Source organism: Mastomys coucha, unplaced genomic scaffold, assembly GCF_008632895.1.
Source record: "Mastomys coucha isolate ucsf_1 unplaced genomic scaffold, UCSF_Mcou_1 pScaffold22, whole genome shotgun sequence".
NCBI classification, from domain to species: Eukaryota; Metazoa; Chordata; class Mammalia; order Rodentia; family Muridae; genus Mastomys; species Mastomys coucha.
Window position 1 is genome coordinate 206,123,814 of NW_022196905.1, and position 19,277 is coordinate 206,143,090.

General features: G+C 39.4%; 1 pseudogene; it reads right to left on the reverse strand.

Annotated features, from left to right (window-relative positions):
• Nucleotides 1-17,461: 17,461 nt before the first annotated feature.
• Nucleotides 17,462-19,277, reverse strand: part of LOC116067818 — a 127,920-nt pseudogene continuing 126,104 nt past the window's right edge.

Sequence of the window (19,277 nt, forward strand, 5' to 3'; positions counted from 1 at the left end):
GCTTTAATATTGTTTCTCCAGAGTAATTCCAGGTCAAAAATAGAAACTGAATATTATTGATCAATAAATATAAATAGGACATTATTAAGGGTAGACAAGTGACATGGAATATATCTGAAAAGCTAAGCAGAGGTCAGCCTTGTATTTACACATTAATTGAAGCATGGCTAAGAAGTTATACATTTTTTGACATTGATCTAGTCTATATATAGTATGAAAATAGTCTAGAGGAAGGGAAGTGAAAGTTTGGGGAGAAAATGGAGGCTTTCCCAGGAACACTGACAAATGGTTTTTAGCAGAAAAATTGCAGAGAGGCAGGCATGCATCTTTGAGGTATGGATGCTGTTGGTGTGTTGGTGTGTTTGTCTGGGTGTTAAAAGTAAATGGACCTGGAGAATATCATCCTGAGTTGAAACTGACCCGCAGTTTCACGAACCGGATTCTGCCTCGACCGAAGGGAGAAAGGAGACCTGAAACACAGAGTTCAAGAACAAAAGGACACCGGAGCCAAGTTGAGGGTTTCCAACCAAGGCTCTCCTTTACTTTGGGGGTTCAGCAATTATATACAAGAGAGCATAACTGAATCTCTAGGTTACAATGACATTTGAATAACATAAGGAATTCAGGAGGAGTTAGGAAGAGTCCGAAAGGGAAGCTGGCTGCTGGGCTGAAAGTACAGGCTCGGCATCCCGCAGGTCTCAGCTCCAGGGAATGGCTGGAGGCGCCGTCTACAGTGGGGGAGGAGGTCAACAACCAATGTCCGATGTCCGCAGGCTGTATACGCACCAGCCAGCAGAAGTAGCTTCCTCTGTAATCTTCTGAAGGTGGAACTCATAGTAGTGAGTCTTTGGTTCAGGCACAGAAGGCATGAGTTGAGTCTGCAGTGGCAAGCTCCGATGTCTTGTAGCTGAGGGACCCCAACATCTCGCCCTTGTGTATTATATGAAAGTAGGGTTAAGGACATATCAATGGGCACAGCTTTGTACATGGATTATTACGGTGTTTAGTCAGAATTAACCTGGGTATTTGTTATCTTTGGCAGATATCTTTATCTGTCATCAAGGTCACGTGTAGCTAGTTTGATTTTATAAACTGGGCTCTTTTTGTGTTTTTTCTAAAACACAGTCACTCGGCGCGTGTCTCTGTCTTAGGTGGATATCTGTTAGGATTGTGGACCACAGGTTTCTGAAATGTACCATTTGTCCATGTAGTTAGTGTCAAGATATGCCTCAAATACCTGCAAAGTCCTGGACCACAAGTCTCTCCGGAGTCTATTCTTTCTGAAGTCTATTTGAAGTAGTGTCTGTAGCCATTGTGTTCGGGGATGGGTGTAGCCTCTTGACTTCAATTGTAAATTACTAGTTTAGACTCAGGGAACCTAGAGAAAAGGGCTCAATTCAAATGTAAATCGGAAGGATTTGGCTGGTAACCTTGGGAAGTACCAGCCATTGGAATGTAAATAATGAAACATTTAGGCTTTAGCCCTGGGCATAAGCAAATGAGTTTGAATTGTTCTTTTAATTTCACGAGAGTAAGCAGGCATTTCTAGAATGACAGAAAAAAGGCTGTCAGTTAAAAATCAAAAAAGAAACAGAAAAAGGAAAAAGCAAAAACAAAAAGCAAAAAAGTGTGTTTAAGCACGTTTACTAAGAGGGTTGTGGCTCTGAGTCCACTTGGCGAATTAATCTTTTTGGGAGCCAACGTGCTCCGCCTTCTTTCTGGGAAAATATACACACAGACCCTCGGCCCCAGATCAATACAGGATCTGGCCCACTCCAGGCATTTGTGAGCGGGTCTTTCTAGCGTATCATGGCATAAGAATTTGAAGTACTAGGATGAAAGTAGAGGCTCGACATCCCACAGGTCTCAACTCCAGAGAATGGCTAGAGGTGCCGTCCACAGTGAGAGAAGAGGTCAACAACCGATGTCCTCAGGTTGTATACGTGCCAGCCAACAGGCGTAGCTTCCTCTGTAATCTTCGAAGGTAGAACTCATAGTAGTGAGTCTTTGGTTCAGACACAGAAGGCATGAATTGAGTCTACAGTGACATACTCCGATGTCTTGTAGCTGAGAGACCCCAACACTGAGTGAGGTAATGAAAGGCTGGAGAATCTTAGAATGTATAATGTATAACTTTTACCTAAAAAGGGGCATGGAAAACCTCTGCCACAAACCAAAAAAGGTGGAGTAGCTAGTTCCAGAGCCTCAGGGCTCTGGTTCCCGATACCTGCCCCTCCTGAATGATCCACAACGAGGGTGGAACTAGGAATGAAGGTCTACTGGTTTATGAGGCTCTCCACCCTGCCAACCAGTAGATGAAGATTACATTCCTAGAATGAAAGTGTTCCCCTCCCTAACTGAATACCTTGGGTCAGGTCCCTCTGAAAGTTTCCACTGTTTATGTTCTGTTTCCTTGGTAACCCTCTCTCTGCCCCCAACTTGTGGGTTAAATACCCCACACTTCTTGTGTTCGGTGTCGAACTCTGGCCAGCATGGTCACGAGATCGACCCAAGGGTCAAACTCTGGCCAACAAGGTCATGAGATCGACCCGGTACCCGTATCCCCAATAAACCTCATGTGATTGCAGCAAGTTTGGTCTCTCGTGAGTCATTGGGTGGTCGAGTCATCCCGAGACTTGAGTAAGGATCTCCCCAGTTCTGGGGGTCTTTCAGTAACCCAATCACAAAAGAACACACATGGTATGCACTCTGATAAGTGAATATTAGCCTAGAAGATCGAAATACACAAAGTACAATCCACAAACCACAAGAAATTCAAGAAGGAAGACCAAAATGTGGATACTTCATTCCTTCTTAAAAGGGAGAACAAAATACCCATGGAAGGAGTTGTAGGGACTAACTATGGAACAGAGACTGAAAGAAGGACAATCCAGAGACTGCTCCACCTGGGAATCCTTCCCATATTCAATCATCAAATCCAGACACTATTGTGGATGCCAGCAAGTGCTGGCTGACAGGAGCCTGATATAGCTGTTTCCTGAGAGGCTCTGATATACCCCACTAATACAGAAGTAGAGGCTCACAGCCATCTATTGGACTGAGTACAGGGTCCCCAATGAAGGAGTTAGAGAAAGGGTTTGCAGCCCCTTAGGATGAACAACAATATGAACTAACTAGTACCCTCAGAACTCCCAGGGACTAAACCACCAACCAAAGAGTACACATGATGGGACTACTGGCTCCAGCAGCATATGTATGGTACAGGAAATGGCCAAGTAGGTCATCAATGGGAGGAGAGGCCCTTGGCCCTTTGAAGGTCCTATGCCCCAGTGTAGGGGAATGCCAGGGCCAGTAAGCAGAAGGGGGTGAGGTGGTGAGCAGGAGGTGGGGGGAGGGAACAGAGGTTTGTTTTTGTCTTATTTTTATTTTATTTTATTTTAATATTTTTTTTCCTGAGGGGAAATTGTGAAAGGCGATATTTTATGACACATAAATAAAGAAAATATCTAATAAAAAAGTAAATGTAATAAAAGACAACTTCCACACGTTGGTAACTATTAATTAGGTAGGAATGTTTTAATATTTATTGAGATTGGTAACACAATCTGTTGGAGGGACATTTATTTTTCTTTGTCTTTGGTACAATTTAACACCAACCACAAGCAAAATGATGCATAGGATCACATCTCTAACTGCTTCAAACCATATGGATAGAAGTCTTTGTTCACAAAAACAAACAAGTAAACGTGTTTACACTCCAGTGATGACACAGCTTGAATAATAACCAAGGAAGTGTGACCTTGTGGTAACAATCTTAAGTCCTGTAACAGAGAAGCAGCAAAGGGAACGCATTGTTAATTTTCTGACAATTTTTAGTTCTCATTCTAGAAACTTGCTAGAAATGTGGGTTCCCTTATTTTTTAGGATGCCCTGCAGATGAATCGGGAATTTATTTTTGTGGACGTGTAAAGCAGGCACCCTCAAGCAGAATCTGTGCTTCCCTTAACTGGGAGTAAAACAGTAGAACCAGTGATGGCACTGATGACCCCCCACTTACTGGTTTCTATAGAAGTAATTCTGAAAACCAGTCTCTTTTAAGGCTGTATGTAACTGGAGCAGCAGAACAGGGCCTCATAGGTTGACCACTTATAACAGTGGATATCCAACTACAGATGAGAACTTAGATGTTCTATTTCAGGACCTAGGAAGATAGCTCAGTGTAGGACTGTGAAAGGCAGCCTGGTATCTGGTGGAGCACAGGCTGAAACCCCGGTGACCGTGAGGGATGCAAGGCGTTTTGCCATGCTCCAAGACACCAGGCTCCTGACACAAGCCGCAACCCTCCATCGATTTGTGGCCATCAGTTAGGTAAGGGCAATGCCCAAACCCCTCCATAGGTAGAGGATGTGACCTGTGGTTCTGTAGCCTCAAGACAGATCTCCATTTTAATGAAGTACCCGAAGGCCTAGAGGCTTAGCCAATAAACTCCCCTTCCCAGACACTCCTCCCTGCAAAAGGTATTTAACCTCAGGCCCGCCCTGAGAAAGGCAGGTATGGTTTTATTCATCTACTTCCTGCCATGACAATAAATGTCTTAAAACCATGGATTGCCTGTTTTCATCGGGATCTGCCATGCAGGGCAATGGAACAGGCCTTTGCCTAAATAGATGGCCACCTTATCTCCCGCAGAAGGCCTTTCACCACTCCCAGCCATGGCTTCCACCCTGAGTGGATGCCAGCCATCACAAACCCTACAGCACAAATCCTACGGCTCAGTTAGCTATGAGCTTGCTGCTCAAGCATTATCATTTGAGTTTGATTTCTAGAACCCACATAAAAAAGTATTATGTATGCTAACAGGTATGAGTAATCCCAGCCCATGGAGGCAAAGATAAGTGGATCCCTAGGCTTGCTGCTCAGCCGGACTATCTTACTTCTGAACTCTCAGTGAGCAAGAGACTGTGTCTCAAAAATATGAGATGTACAGTGCCTGAGGAATAGCATGTGAGTTAGTCTTCTGATATATATGTAATTATATATATAAAGACATCAGCTAAACTAGTGAAATCTACTGACATAAACACCTTTTTAAAATAATAGGTGAGGACTAATTTGATTTATAAACATTCACATTGAAAATTACTCTTATGATTCTTATCCTTTTGAGTAGAAAATTAAAAGTGTGATTGTCAACTATCAAGCAAGGGGCACAATGATTTTTCATATGCATTGTAGACTTTGTATAATGATGCTAAAGTTATGTAGTCATCCCACAATGTGTATAGGAATTGTGTATGCTGGGATTAATAGATCATAGTTCATACTTATCACCCTTCCAAATTCCAAGATCTATCATTTGTCCCATGTTCTTCTGGCAATTACCAAAGAGTAGTTTCTTTGTTTGATTGTTTATTTGTTTATTTGTTTATGTTTGAGAGTTACATAATGGATAAACTGTGATTTACTAAAATTCATACCCATTCTCTGCTCTCCAATTCTTATCGGTCATCACCACTTTTCCCAACCCATGCCCCACACACTAAACTGAGCTTACTTAGTTTTGCCTGTATGTGCATGAGTATAGGTTCATCTACATGGTTAGGCTTTGGAGGCCATATTCCTGAAGAAAACTTTCCTCCCTTCCCTTTCCCTAGAGTCTATCAGTTGCAAATAGTCTCTCAGTTATGGTGGGACCTCATGAATGCCTTCAGTATCCTGTTCATGCTAGAATTATGATTGATTTTGCTTCAGGCGGTGATAAGAGGGAATGCTTTATTTTTATTTCTATTAAATTATTCTTTTACATTCTATCAGTCTTTTATTAATAAGTGGAAATAATTGAAAGGGAGGAAATTCAAGGTAATGTCTTGGAATCTTTTATGCATCTAATAGACTATGAAGCTTCATTAGCATAGTGCCATCAAGCCTCACAGTCATGGGTGACTTAGTCTTATTCACTTAAGAGTAATTATATTCTGAGCAGAATAGCTTCCAAACTATTCTTTATGATAAGATAAAGAGTCAATTTGTGGGTGAAAGTTATGAAGCTTTCATTTTGATTTTAATTAAAGACTGTAGAAGCCCAAAGGAATAGACTGTTAATAATTTAAACAACTAAGCACATCGAAATGTCATTGAGATTTCAAAAAACAGCTTCTACAATAGAAATGAGAATGTGAGACAGGGCTCCTCACTATTTTAAAATCATACATAAATTAACAATTATGTCACACAGGAAAATTTGTTCACCAAGAAACAAAACAGAATTTCTACTTGACATTTAAAATCAGTCTCCTATAGAACATAATTTAACTATTAATTTTTAAATAATTGAAAACAAGAAAACAACTGTGATAAATTGTAATTTATTTTTCTAATTGCAACTGAATTAACCTTAGAAAACAATTAAAACTCTTTAGATGATTCTTGGGCATTAAAAAAACATTTTAATATAGATATTTTTTCATATAACAGTATTTGATAGAAAATTAATATTTTCATCAGCTAAAAATGTATTTTTAACAAAGTGAAAAATGTCAATCAAACCTTTAATGCATATTCAAACATGAATTAGATATCCTTAAAATCTGAAGGTTAAAGGACAGCATAGAGAATTAAAAAATGATACTTTGCACAATTAAAAAAAATAGTTTCTGAAGTGAATACCATACAAGATGACAAAAGCAGGAATATATTTCCTTGGAGTATAACAAACTATGCTGAAGAATATACTAAAATTTATATAATCCCATACAAAATGTTTAGAGGCTTAAAAGACTAGGAATAAGGTGCTAGATATAGAAGATTATCAAAGAAGAGAAATCGTTAGAGTATTTGCAGAAGCAAAGAAAGCCACTGTTTAAAGCAGTCATCCAACAAGATTGTTCAGAAACTCGCAAGACTTTAAGTCTGTGTCTTCTACAGACCTGCCATTTACCTGGTGAGACTGACCTGGATGGCCAACTTTGAGATATTAGGCTAGAGGTGTTCTGGTGCTTTAAGTATAAAGATGATGTCCGGAGAACTCTTGGGGGAAAATATTGTACATAAAAACAATTGTTACTTTCTAGCAACAAACAAAGCAAAATAGTAATAAAGAAAGCTTCCTAGGTATTTACATAAAATGTGAATCGAAGATTTTATATCTATCCAAATTCTTGTTTTGGAACTGGGCAGAAGCAGCAATATGCAAACAAAACTTTAAGGATTTTTGTACAGTCAAATTCCTAATGATGATTCTGGGAAAGAAAAAAATTCACTAATCTAAGAAATAGAGGGAAATGTGCCATGAGAATATAATGGACATAAAAAGTGGATTGAAGCTGTGGCACACTAAGCTGCTCTGAGCAGCCTGCTATCCCCTCTGGACCTCCATTCTCCCCCACCTTTCTACACACTTTCATCCACCTGTCAGTCCTGAACCATATGGGTTAGCTTCCCTTCCCTCACTCATCTTCCTTGCTCCCTGAGTTCTCTGGATCACCTCAAACTTACCTAAGCATCTTGCTATCCTGTTGGGACCACCATTTTCCCTGCACTTCTCTGCTCACCTTCATTGGACCAGTGGATCCTGAACCATACAGACCTGAAGATCTTGAACCATATAGACCTGTAGATCCAGAACCATTCTGTCCAAGGATACCCATTGGAGACCTGCCACAACAGAAATATGAAAGTTAATCCACTTCCCAATACCTATCACAACAGGAACATCCAGCAACTAAAGCCATTTAGATGGCTAAAAGCTCCAGAAAGAACACAGTCAACGAAAGCCAGGACAATATGACACCTCAGAGCACAGCTATCCTACTACAAAAAAACCCTAGATATCCTAAAACAACCAAAGCACAATCGAATACTATTCAGCTATTAAAAATAAAACCTTCATGAAATTTGCAGGCAAATAGACAGAACTTGAGAATGTCATCATGAGTGGGGTAACCCAGTACCCAAAGGACATGCTTGATATGTATTCACTTATAAGTGGATATTAGTTATAAAATACAAGATATCCATGCTACACTCCAGAGACTCAAATAAATTATACAAGAAGGAAGGCACAAGCAAAGATGCTTGAATCTCACTAAGAAGGGGGAATAAAATACTCCTAAAAGGGCAGATGGAGGGAGGAAACTGAGTGGAAGAGGGGATGGATGGGGAATCATGTATGGAGAAAGACAGGAGAGGTGGCCAGGTGGCTATGAGAATGAATGAAAGTCTGCAACTGATGGGGTTGGGGATGTGCAGGGCATGTCTAGGATGGGACAGAAACCTTGGGTTAGAGAAGCACCCAAGAATCAATGAGAGTGACCTTGGCTATGACATATAGCTGTGCATTAGGAATATAGTACTTGAAGAGGCCACTTCCTATAGCCAAGCAGGAACCACAGTGGAGCAATAGGGACACCAACCCACTCACAAAACCTTGGACTCAAAATTTATCCTGTCTGCAAGAAATGCAGTGACTGGGGATGGAACAGACTGAGGGAGTAGCCAACCAATAAGGGACTACACCTGAGACCCATCCCTTGGGCAAGCACCAATCCCCTACATCATGCTTACAGACAGGAGTCTAGCATAGCTGTTCTCTAAGAGGCTCCTCAGCTGATTCAGACAGATGCAGAAACCCACAGTAGACAGACTTGAAGACTCATGGAAAAGTAGGGAGAAGGGTTGTAGGCCCCGAAGGTATGGAAACTCAACAGGAAGATTAACAGAGTCAACCAAAGAACATATGTTGCCTAGACCTAGGCCTCTCTGCACATGTGTAGCAGATATGCAGCTTGGTCTTCATGTGGGTCCCGAACAACTGGAATGGGGCTATCCCAAAAGCTGTTGCCTGTTTGTGGGATATTTTCTAGCTGGGCTGCCTTATCTGGCCTCAGCAGAAGAAGATGTGTCTAGACCTGCAGCAACTTGATATGCCAGGGTTGGGAGATACCAGGGTGGGTCCTACACTCTTATAGGAGAAGGGGATGGGAGATGATTGTGGGAGGGGGTGACAAGAAGTGGGGGTAGTGAGCAAGATTTAAAGCAAATAAAAAAATTGTATCTATGATCTAATACTGGTAGAAATATGTTACAAAGATAGTATATAATATTATGGAGTAACATCTTTATTGACTGCTCTATGTAGAAAAGTAGAGAGACCTATTCCAATAGAATCCACAAAAATCCAACAATAGAAGGTGGGACATTATAGAAAATTATATTTATAAACAGAATGAAACAGTGTCAGTTTCTAAACAAACATATATAAAAGAAAAAATGAGCAAAGAAAAACACAGTAGAAATTAAGCTACATTGCTTAAAAATATATGGAAAAAGTAAAAGACAATATAATTTTTATCAGTTATTCTATATGTACTTACCTCACATATTAAATACAAATTGTGTTCAGGCTCATTCACACTGTACATTATATGTAAAAGACTAAATAAATCAAATGAACAAAAATAAAAGCTTTCTCAAAGCAAGTGTAAACAGAAGGAAATCAAAGCTATAAAGTTGTTATGGATACAAGCTGTCATCCCTTGGATGTCGGATGTCACCAAAGCCTTGTGTCTTGAAGGCTTGATTATTAGTTTGGAGAATCCTGGGCAATGGTGGACACTTAAGATTTAGTTCTTGAAGCACCCCTTTCAGTTTTTATAAAGTGAGTACCCATTTTTCTGTCAACTCTTCCCCACAATGATGACTCATGAATGTTATAGGAGCATAAAAAGAAAAAGACACAAGTGGCCATGGACCTACCTATTCAGCAGCATTCATAGGAGAAGATTTGAGAAAGTGATTGTATTCTGAGAACTTCGTACACCGGGGAACATTTTAGACCCAATTCATAACACCCAGGTATTTTGTCAAAACTGAGGAAAGGGGTTGGGGAAATCACTCAGTAGTTAAGATCACTTGTTGCTCTTGTAGAGGACCCAGGTTCTGCTTCTGACTCCAATAGAGCAGCTTATAACCATCTGTAACTCCTGTTCCAGGAGATACAATGATCTATTCTGAAATTTGAGTGCACCAGACACCCACATAGTACATATACATACATGTAGGCAAAACATTCATGAACATAAATACATCTATAGAAAAACGGACAACTGATACATATTTGAATTCAGATGTTCATGAGACCAATGAAGGCTCTCTTTGTAATGATAAAGACACAGTCCATTCTCTGAGTTCAAGGCCAACCTGGTCTACAGAGTGAGTTCTGGAATGGAAGGGCTGTACAGAAAAACCCTGTCTCACACACACACAAAAAGACACAGTCCAAAGACGCAGTCCATTAGTAAGATGGGAAAGGGTTGCCTGGAAACTGAACAACGTGGGAGCTGCCTTCCCAACACAAACAGACTAGATTGTAATCCAAGGCATGACATGGATAAGTAAAATCAACTGCGTTACAGCTGTAACTATACCATTTTTCAGTAAGCCAAATAATTTAATCACTTAGTTATATTTTGTAAGTGTAATTATGTATTCTGGTTCAGTAATTAATAATTCAGCAATGAAAAATAACTTCCACTCAAGTACCCATAGGCATTTGTGTAAACTGACCCCATCTGGGATCAAAGCCTTACAAGTTCCAAGCTGAAGTAATAGACTAACGTACACTAATTAAAACATTGTAGAATTAGAAACAAATAATTCATAAAATGTTATGTCTATATAGAAATTAAAATAAAATAATATATAGCCTTATGGAACATATAGATAATACTGAAATTGGAAAATTTATGTATTAAAAAGTTCAATACAGGACTGATGAGATGGCTCAGTGGGTAAGAGCACTGTCTGCTCTTCCAGAGGTCATGAGTTCAAATCCCAGCAATGACATGGTGGCTCACAACCATCTGTAATGAGACACACCAGCCCTCTTCTGGTGTGTCTGAAGTCAGCTACAGTGTACTTATATATAATAAACAAATAAATCTTTAAAAAAGTTCAATACAACTGAAGCAGTGAGGAAAAATATAGTCTTAAATATATACTCCTGTGCTTTAAGATCACAGGAAGTTAATACACAACTCAAAAGCTAGAAAAATATGCAAATAATTTTAGAAGATGTGCATATCCTTGTAGAAAAACTTAATTTAATCTCAATAGAGAGAAAATTTAGTCAGGTATGGTAAGGTTGACCAAAAATTCCAGTATTCAAGAACCAAGGCACAATGTGAAGCAACCTTGTGTTATATAGTGAATTCCAGGCAATTCTGGCCAAACTGACAAATTCTGTCACAAACACAAAAGTGTCCCTGAAAGTTCAAATATCAGATAATTATCAGGGAAAATCTACCTCCAAAAGCTAAATTATCTGTTTTATATTGTTTGCTAAAAATCTAGAAATACAAAGAACCTGTTAATGATTTTGTAAACCAAATGTTACATTAATTCTCGTGTGTGTATGTATGTGATAGATCAAATTAATTCTTTCCTTAGAGTTAGGAACATCTATTTTGAAGTTAATATGGAAAGTCAAATATGGTTGAATATACCACAGTAGCAAAAGGCAGCTATAAAGACAAACTAATATCTTAATTCATTGAAATAGCATGAAAGGAATGAACAGGTGGCAAAGAACTACTGGCCTGTGCACTCGTGGGTATTCTGTTCATAGCAAGGAAGCATATCTAATCTTTCATGTGAATAGGCTTTTTAAAGTAAGTGGTCTTAATGCAAAAATAATCATGCAGAGGAGAGATAAGAAGGGAATCAAACATCCAGTTAGACCAGAACCATTTGTTGAAGATACTCTCCCTTTTCCATTGTATGGTTTTGGCTTCTTTGTAAAAAAAGAAAAAAATACAAGTCTCCATAGGTATGTAGGTTTATTTCTGGATCTTCAGTTCAATCCCTTTGATCCACCTGTCTGTTTCTAGACCAATACGACGCCGTTTTTATCACAATTTCTCTGCAATGCAGCTTGAGGTCAGGGACAGTGATACTTCCAGAAGTTCTTTTATTGTTCAGAATTGTTTTAGCTATTTAGGTTTCTTATTTTTCCAAATAAGTGGAGAACTGTTCTTTCAAGATCTGTTAAGAATTTTGTTGGGGATTACATTAAATCTATAGATTGCTTTTGGTAAGATGGACATTTTCAATGTTAGTCCTAACAATCCATGAACAAGGAAGATTTTTTCCATCTTCTGATATCAATTTCTCTCTTAAGAGACTTGAGGTTCTTGTCATACAGGTCTTTCACTTTCTTGGTTAGAGTTTCACCAAGGCATTGTATGTTAATTCTGGTGACTGTGAAGGACACTGTTTCTCTAACTTCTTTCTCTGTCAGTTTATTGCTTGTCATTTGTATAAAGGAGGGCTACTGATTTGAGTTAATTTTGTATCCAGCCACTTTGCTGAAAGTGTTTACCAGCAGTAGGAATTCTCTGATAGAATTCCAGAGGTAACATATGTATACAATCATATTATCATTAAATAACGATAGTTTGACCTCTTCTATTCCAATATATATCCCCTTGATCTCCTTTAGTTGTCTTATTGCTCTTCCTAGAACTTTAAGAACTAGATTGAAGAGATATGGGGAGAATGGGCAGCCTTGTCTTGTCCCTGATTTTACAGGAAATGCTTTAAGTTTCTCTCCACTGAACTTGATATTGGCTGTTGGTTTACTGTGTAGTATCTTCATTGTGTTTAGGTATGCCCCTTGTATCCCTACTCTCTCCAAGACTTTTATTATGAAGGGTGTTGGATTTTTGTCAAATGCTTGTCTGGCGTACAGTGAGATGATCATATAGGTTTTTCTCTTTCAGGTTGTTTATATTGTTGGATTATTGTTGATGGATTTTTGTATATTTAACCACCTCAGCATCCATGGAATGAGGCCTACTTGATATAGTTCTATCTGATGACCTAGCCATACCACTCCTGGGCATATACCCAAAAGATGCTCAACTATCCTACAAGGACACTTGCTCAACTACGTTCATAGCTATTTGTAATAGCCAGAAACTGGAAACAACCTAGGTGCCTATTAACTGAAGAACAGATACAGAAAATATGGTATATCTACACAATGGAATACTATTCAGACATTAAAAATATTGACATCATGAGTTTTGCAGGTAAATGGATGGAACTAGAAAATATCATCCTGAGAGAGATAACTTAGTCCCAAAAGAACATCCATGGTATGTACTCACTCATAAGTGGATATTACCCATAAAATACAGGATAGCCATGCTATTATCTACAGACACAAAGAATCCAAATTACATGGACAGCACAAGGAACGATGGTTGAGTCCTTGTCAGAAGGTGTAACAAAATAGATGCTGGAGGTCAATGGAAGGAAGGAATTGAGTAGAATGGGGAATAGAAATGGAGGGAGGTATCATATGAAGGGAAAGCCGGGGGAAGAGAGAGGAGAGTGGCTGAGGGTGACAGAGACAACGTAGGATGTGCCACAGACCTGGGATGGGGAGATGCCCCAGAGGGTTTATGGGAGTGACTCTGGCTGAGATTCCTAGAGGTGGGGGATATGGATCCTGAAGTGGCCACTTCCTGTAGCCAGCAGTACTCCCAGTGAAAGGATAAGGACAACAACTCACCCACAAAGCCTTTGACCCAAAATATGTCCTGCCTACAAGATGTGCAGGGACAAAGAGAACAGAGTCTGAGGGAATGGCCAACCAATGCCTACCTCAAATTGAGATCCATCCCATGGGCAAAAACCAATCCCTGAGACTTTTAATGATACTCCTTTGTGCTTGCAGACAAGAACCTAGCATAACTTAACTGTCCTCTTAGAGTCTCTACCCAATAGCTAATGGAAAGAGATACAGAAACTCGTACCCAAACAGTAGACGGGGCTAGGGAAGTCTTACAGAAGAGTTGGGAGAAATACTGTGGGACCAGAAGATGACAGGTACTCTAAAGGAAGACCAACAGTCAATTAATCTGAACGATTTGGGGCTTTATGTGAAGGGTTTGGGGGTGGGAGTGAGGAGTGGGGAGTAAGGAGTTCACACCTAGAAGGGAGCTTCCCCTTCTGAGGAGAATAGGGAGAGGACTTAAGTGAGGGAGTACTGGGAGGAGAGGAAGAGCTGATATTGGATTGTAAAGTGAATAAATAAGTATTTTTTTAAAAAGTGAGTCAGATCCATAAGTCATATCTAAATAAGTTCCCATAAATCTAGATATATGAAAGGGAAGGTCTTCTAAATAGCAACTCAGAATGTGAGACAAGATTAATAAATTCAACTATAAAAAATACAGAAACTGCTTGTTAATCACATCAATGAATAGAAAGAAGATAAAATCACCAGCAAAATAGAACTCAAATGAAAAATAGGAAAAATTTGCAACTACCACTTTACCTTGAGATAGAGGACTAATCTCCTTAAAAAAACAAAACAAACAAAAAAACCTTAAAAATCAAGAAGAAAAAGAACATAAATGCCATTAATTAATGAATAGAAAATATAAACAGGTAGATGATAGGAAAGATAGATAAATGGCTTTTATTCATATGAAAAGAATCCCAATTTTATTCTCACAAGGATAAATACACAAACTAAAACTATACAGAGGTCATTTTTTATGTCTAAGGTTGTCAACCAAAATTTCACAAGGCTTCACAAATTTGATAAATCTGAAAACTAAAACAATTAATAATAGTGGCAGTCATTATTATGCATTGAAAACCACAGAGAAATCCATTATTATTCATTTCTAAAAGTACCAGCCATAAAAAAGATTAATAAATTACCTCATTAAGCTTAAGAGCCCTGTATATCAAAACACATCATTACAGTAGTGAAATGACAAGCTTCAACCAGAAGACATTTGCTTTACATACAACTGGCATCGATTAGTATCCCCAAACCTCCAAACTGGGTTTGAGAATATGGAGAAATGATCTTCCTCACTGCTCATGGGAGATTAATTTCTACTCTCCTATTCAGAAAACTGTGATATTATATACAATATAGTCTTCCTGCCTCCTTTACTCACTGGTACATTGTGGAATTTAAACCTATTACTTTGAATTAGTTAATTTTTGTTTCTGTACCCTGACCCAGGAGAGTTTATTTTGACTTACAGTTCCAGACAAGGTACACTTCATCCTGGAGAGGAAGGTATGGCCACAGGAGCATGAGGTAGATTGGTCACATTTCATCTCCATGGAGGAATCAGAGGAAGAGAGAGAGGGAGGCAGGGAGGGAAGGGGTGGGGAGAGGGAGAGAGGAAGGGAGAGAAGCAGAGAGAAGAGAGGGAGAGGGAGAGAGGGAAGGAAGGGAGAGAGGGTCCTAGCGAGTAGGGTTGGGGTAGGAGTGGAGAAGGGAATAGAAAGGATGATATAGCAGTTCTACTTTTTACTGTGTCTAATTTTCACAACAACCTGAGAAATAGATGTTCTTTTCCCAGGCCAAGAACTCAGCTTGTCAGGCATTTGCCTGGCAATTTGCACCAACTGTACAGTCGGAAGCCTGGGCTCTCTTCTCTCTACTCTACCATTTTAGGAAGACTGCAAATGGACTATACCATTCTCTTGAGGAATTTAGACAATCAAAAAATATTTTTCTTTCTTACTTCCTCTCTCTCTTTCTCTCTCTCTCTCCCTCTCCATCTCCCCCTCTCTCTCTCTCTTTGAATGTGTGTTTGATATATACTATGTATTTATTATATAGTATATAAAATACATATAAAGTATACAATATAATGATTTTGATATATACCTTGAAATGATTCCTATAATCCAACCAATAAATACATCCATCATTACAGTTAAGTTTTTTCCTCCCTCCCTTCCTTCCTTCCTTCTTTCCTCCCTCCCTCTCTCCCTTCCTTCCTTCTTTCCTTCCTTCCTTTCTTCCTTTCTGCCTGCCTTTTTTCTTCCTTTTTGATCTTTTGAATCTTTAAAGGGAATTCATTATGTACAAACTCTGGTGGTAGTTCCTACTCTTTCTTATGGGGGAAAGAATGGGGTATTTTACTTTCCTTTAAGTTGAGATTATTGTCACATCTCACCAACTTTATATAATTAAAACCTATTGTTCAAGAACCTCATAACTAGTAAACATTCAGTATGTTTAGTTGAAGGAGAACAAATGAGCTCCCAGTACACACAAGCTCTCATGGAAACTATAATTAATCTTTCATGATTTGGTGAAGAAGAACAACAAATATGCATAAAGATATAGCTTCAGCCATTTGAGAAAATGCTAATGCGGATCTCTGAGGCAAATTAAAACCAAACAAAGCAATGCAGAACTAAAAGCAAAGCCAGAATGGGGGATACAATCACCTTAAGCTTTTCTCTCAGAAAAATTCTAGGATGCATATACCCAGACATATACTACTGTGTCTCAGGCATAAGGTGGACTAATAAGTAACTAGAACTATGTTCTCTCAAGACAGCACACACACTTGCTGTATGTTAAATCTCTTTTTATTTTTCAGTTTTAAACACTCATCTTTATTGACAAAATAGGCTCATCTTCAGCACACTCTTACATGTAAGTTTAAAGCTGTTTTTTTGGGGGGGCTGTTGGGGGGATGGAAAATTTGCTAAAAACAAAGCAGATATCTTTCAATATTCACAACCTTAAAATTATATCCAAGAAGACAAAGGATAAATAATCTTTTATAAAAATAATTACTTCTCAAATAACATTTCACAATAGACTGGCTCAATACATTGATCTGACTCATCTCAACTGTGTAGCCTTTCTTCTTTTTAAAATTCTGGCCTAGGACAAAACTACATGAAAGAATGGACCATTAAATTAAGGGTTACTCTCCAAAAACAGTAGAAAAATCATAAAATTCACTTATATGCAGAATATTAAGCCCTCTGCATGAGAACCTTTAACATCTGGGGAACTGGCCCTAACTGTTCCTAACAGACCTATGACCTCATCCACCTCAAACTTCAGAATGAAAGTGAAAAGTCCTTTGAATTTTGCCAGTACATGAAATTACACACAAAATTACACTACATAGTATTATGTACTTAACAAATGACATACTGAAAAGTCTAACTTTCTATCTGTGCTAATTTCAGTATGGACTTCACTTACAAGTATAGTGTATATTTTTAACCATATTTCACAATCTTTTATTCTTCTATTCTGATCACTAACAGAATAGTCTAGGTTGCAGTTCATATTAAAGCACACTTCTGTATCCTGTGTGCCTATGGGTCCACACTTCACTGCCAGTTTCAGTGTCACAGGTTGTAGGGAAAACCTAGGAGTATTCTGCAGGGTGATCTCTGTATCATGCAAGAAGCCAACAGTGCTTCTGAAACTGCAGTGCTCAGCAGCACCTTGAAGACTCACTGTTCACTCCGTGGCTCAGCTTCTCCTTTCTAATTGGGATTGAGATCGAGCTGATGACCATTGGTTATACATTCTGCTGCTGTCTCTTTGCCGGTGTCCCTGTCATACTAGAGGAAAAAGACTGAAGTTGGGTTTTATGTTCATTCATCCATTCACTTCTGGGCCCGTTCTAGTGACCACACCGAAAGCCACTCAGCTCTTCCTCACACTCAGGTCACTGTTAGTTACTAAGGCAGTCAGAGAGTACTCTCTGATGCATCATCCTTCCGAAGGTTCAAAAAGGATTCCCGAGTTATCTGGAGGATCTCTCTCCAGTCTTTGTTTTCTATATTCGCTCCTGATCCTTGCAACCCTGCTGTCCGTCAGTTTCAATTTCAATCTCATTACTGCTGCCATCTCTGTGATCTGGTCAACATGTGCTTGCAACTCCTTTGAGTGTTGTTTTTTTAACTTCATTATTATACCTGGGTCGCCTTTTTTTGCTGGCCATTAGCAATCTGAACATTTGCTCTCGATTCTTGCTCAGTATCAGTTCCAAGGCAGACCGGTGTTTCTTCCAAGGATGTTTGCAGTTCTTTGTTCTCTTGTTGTAATTCTCTGTCTTTTTTCTTGCTGTATTCTCATAACTAGTGTGGATAGCAGCCGATGTCTTGCTACTTTATTAAGTTTTTGGATTTCTTCCTGATACTCAGTTTCCGACAGGACCTCAGTGAGAACATGGAGAGAGGGAACCCAGCTCAGAGGCTCGCCCACGTGTGTTATTCCACTCAGCTTCAGTCCCCTATGGTGATGACCACCTGCGCGATGGAGTGCCCAGGGAGTGGTTTCTGCACCTTCGCTGTGCCTGCTCAGTGAGCCGATGCACAGCCCTGCTCACACAGCAGTGGGACCAACCCGTATGTAGCCTACTTGCTTCGGCCCCATCCCGGGCAGACCAGAACCTCTGTTACTGGCAGCCATGGAGCAACCTGTACGGTAAATTTTAAATGTCTCCCCATAGCCTATAAGTGGAAGACTTCTTGCCTCTCTTTGGTGATGTTAGGTGTGGGTGGAACTTTGGGGAGTCAAGGTCTAGTGAAAGCAATTTAGGCCTTTGGGGTAGTTACCTTGAAGGGGACATTGGGATTCTCGGGCTCTTTTCTTGTTTGCTGTGTGCCATCAAAGGAGAAACCCATCTGCCCAGTGTCTCTGCCGTAAAACACTACCTGGTCAAAGACCCAAAAGCAACAGGTCATGGATTGAAACTTCTGAAACTGTGAGCCAAAATAAACCTTCTCTCCTTTTATATTTACTATCTTACACACTTTCTAAAGCAATGAAAGGTGTCTAACCTTTGAATGATGATTTCTCATATTAATTTCACATGGTACATATTCCTCCAAGTAATTAAACTTCCCACTAAATGTATGAAGAAAAATATAGATTTTTTCTTCATATTTTTTAAAAATGGGAAATTGATTAAAAAGGAAAGCTAAGTAGACGTTTCTATTAATTGGTATAATCCAATGTTTGAAGCAGAAGTGTTTCTGGTTACATCATGAACACATCATATTACAAGGCTTGGTTTAAGAAAAAGTAACTTGCCGGGCAGTGGTGGTACATGCCTTTAATCCCAGCATTTGAGAGGCAGAGGCAGGTGGATTTTGAGTTCAAGGCCAGCCTGGTCTACAGAGTGAGTTCCAGGACAGCCAGGGCTATACACAGAAACCCTGTCTCAAACAAACAAACAAACAAACAAACAAAAACCAAAAATGAAAAAGTAACTCAAGGTTGGACAGATTGCAAAGTGGATAAAGGCACTTGACACACAAGCCTGACATCTGAGCATCTGAGTTTGTTCCCCACCCCAGCCCCAACCCAATCCCAGTAACCATGGTGGATGGAGAGAACCAACTCCTGAAAATTGTCCTCTTACCTTCACATATATGTTATGGTGCACAACACACATACACACACACACACACACACAGGGAGAGAGAGAGAGAGAGAGAGAGAGAGAGAGAGAGAG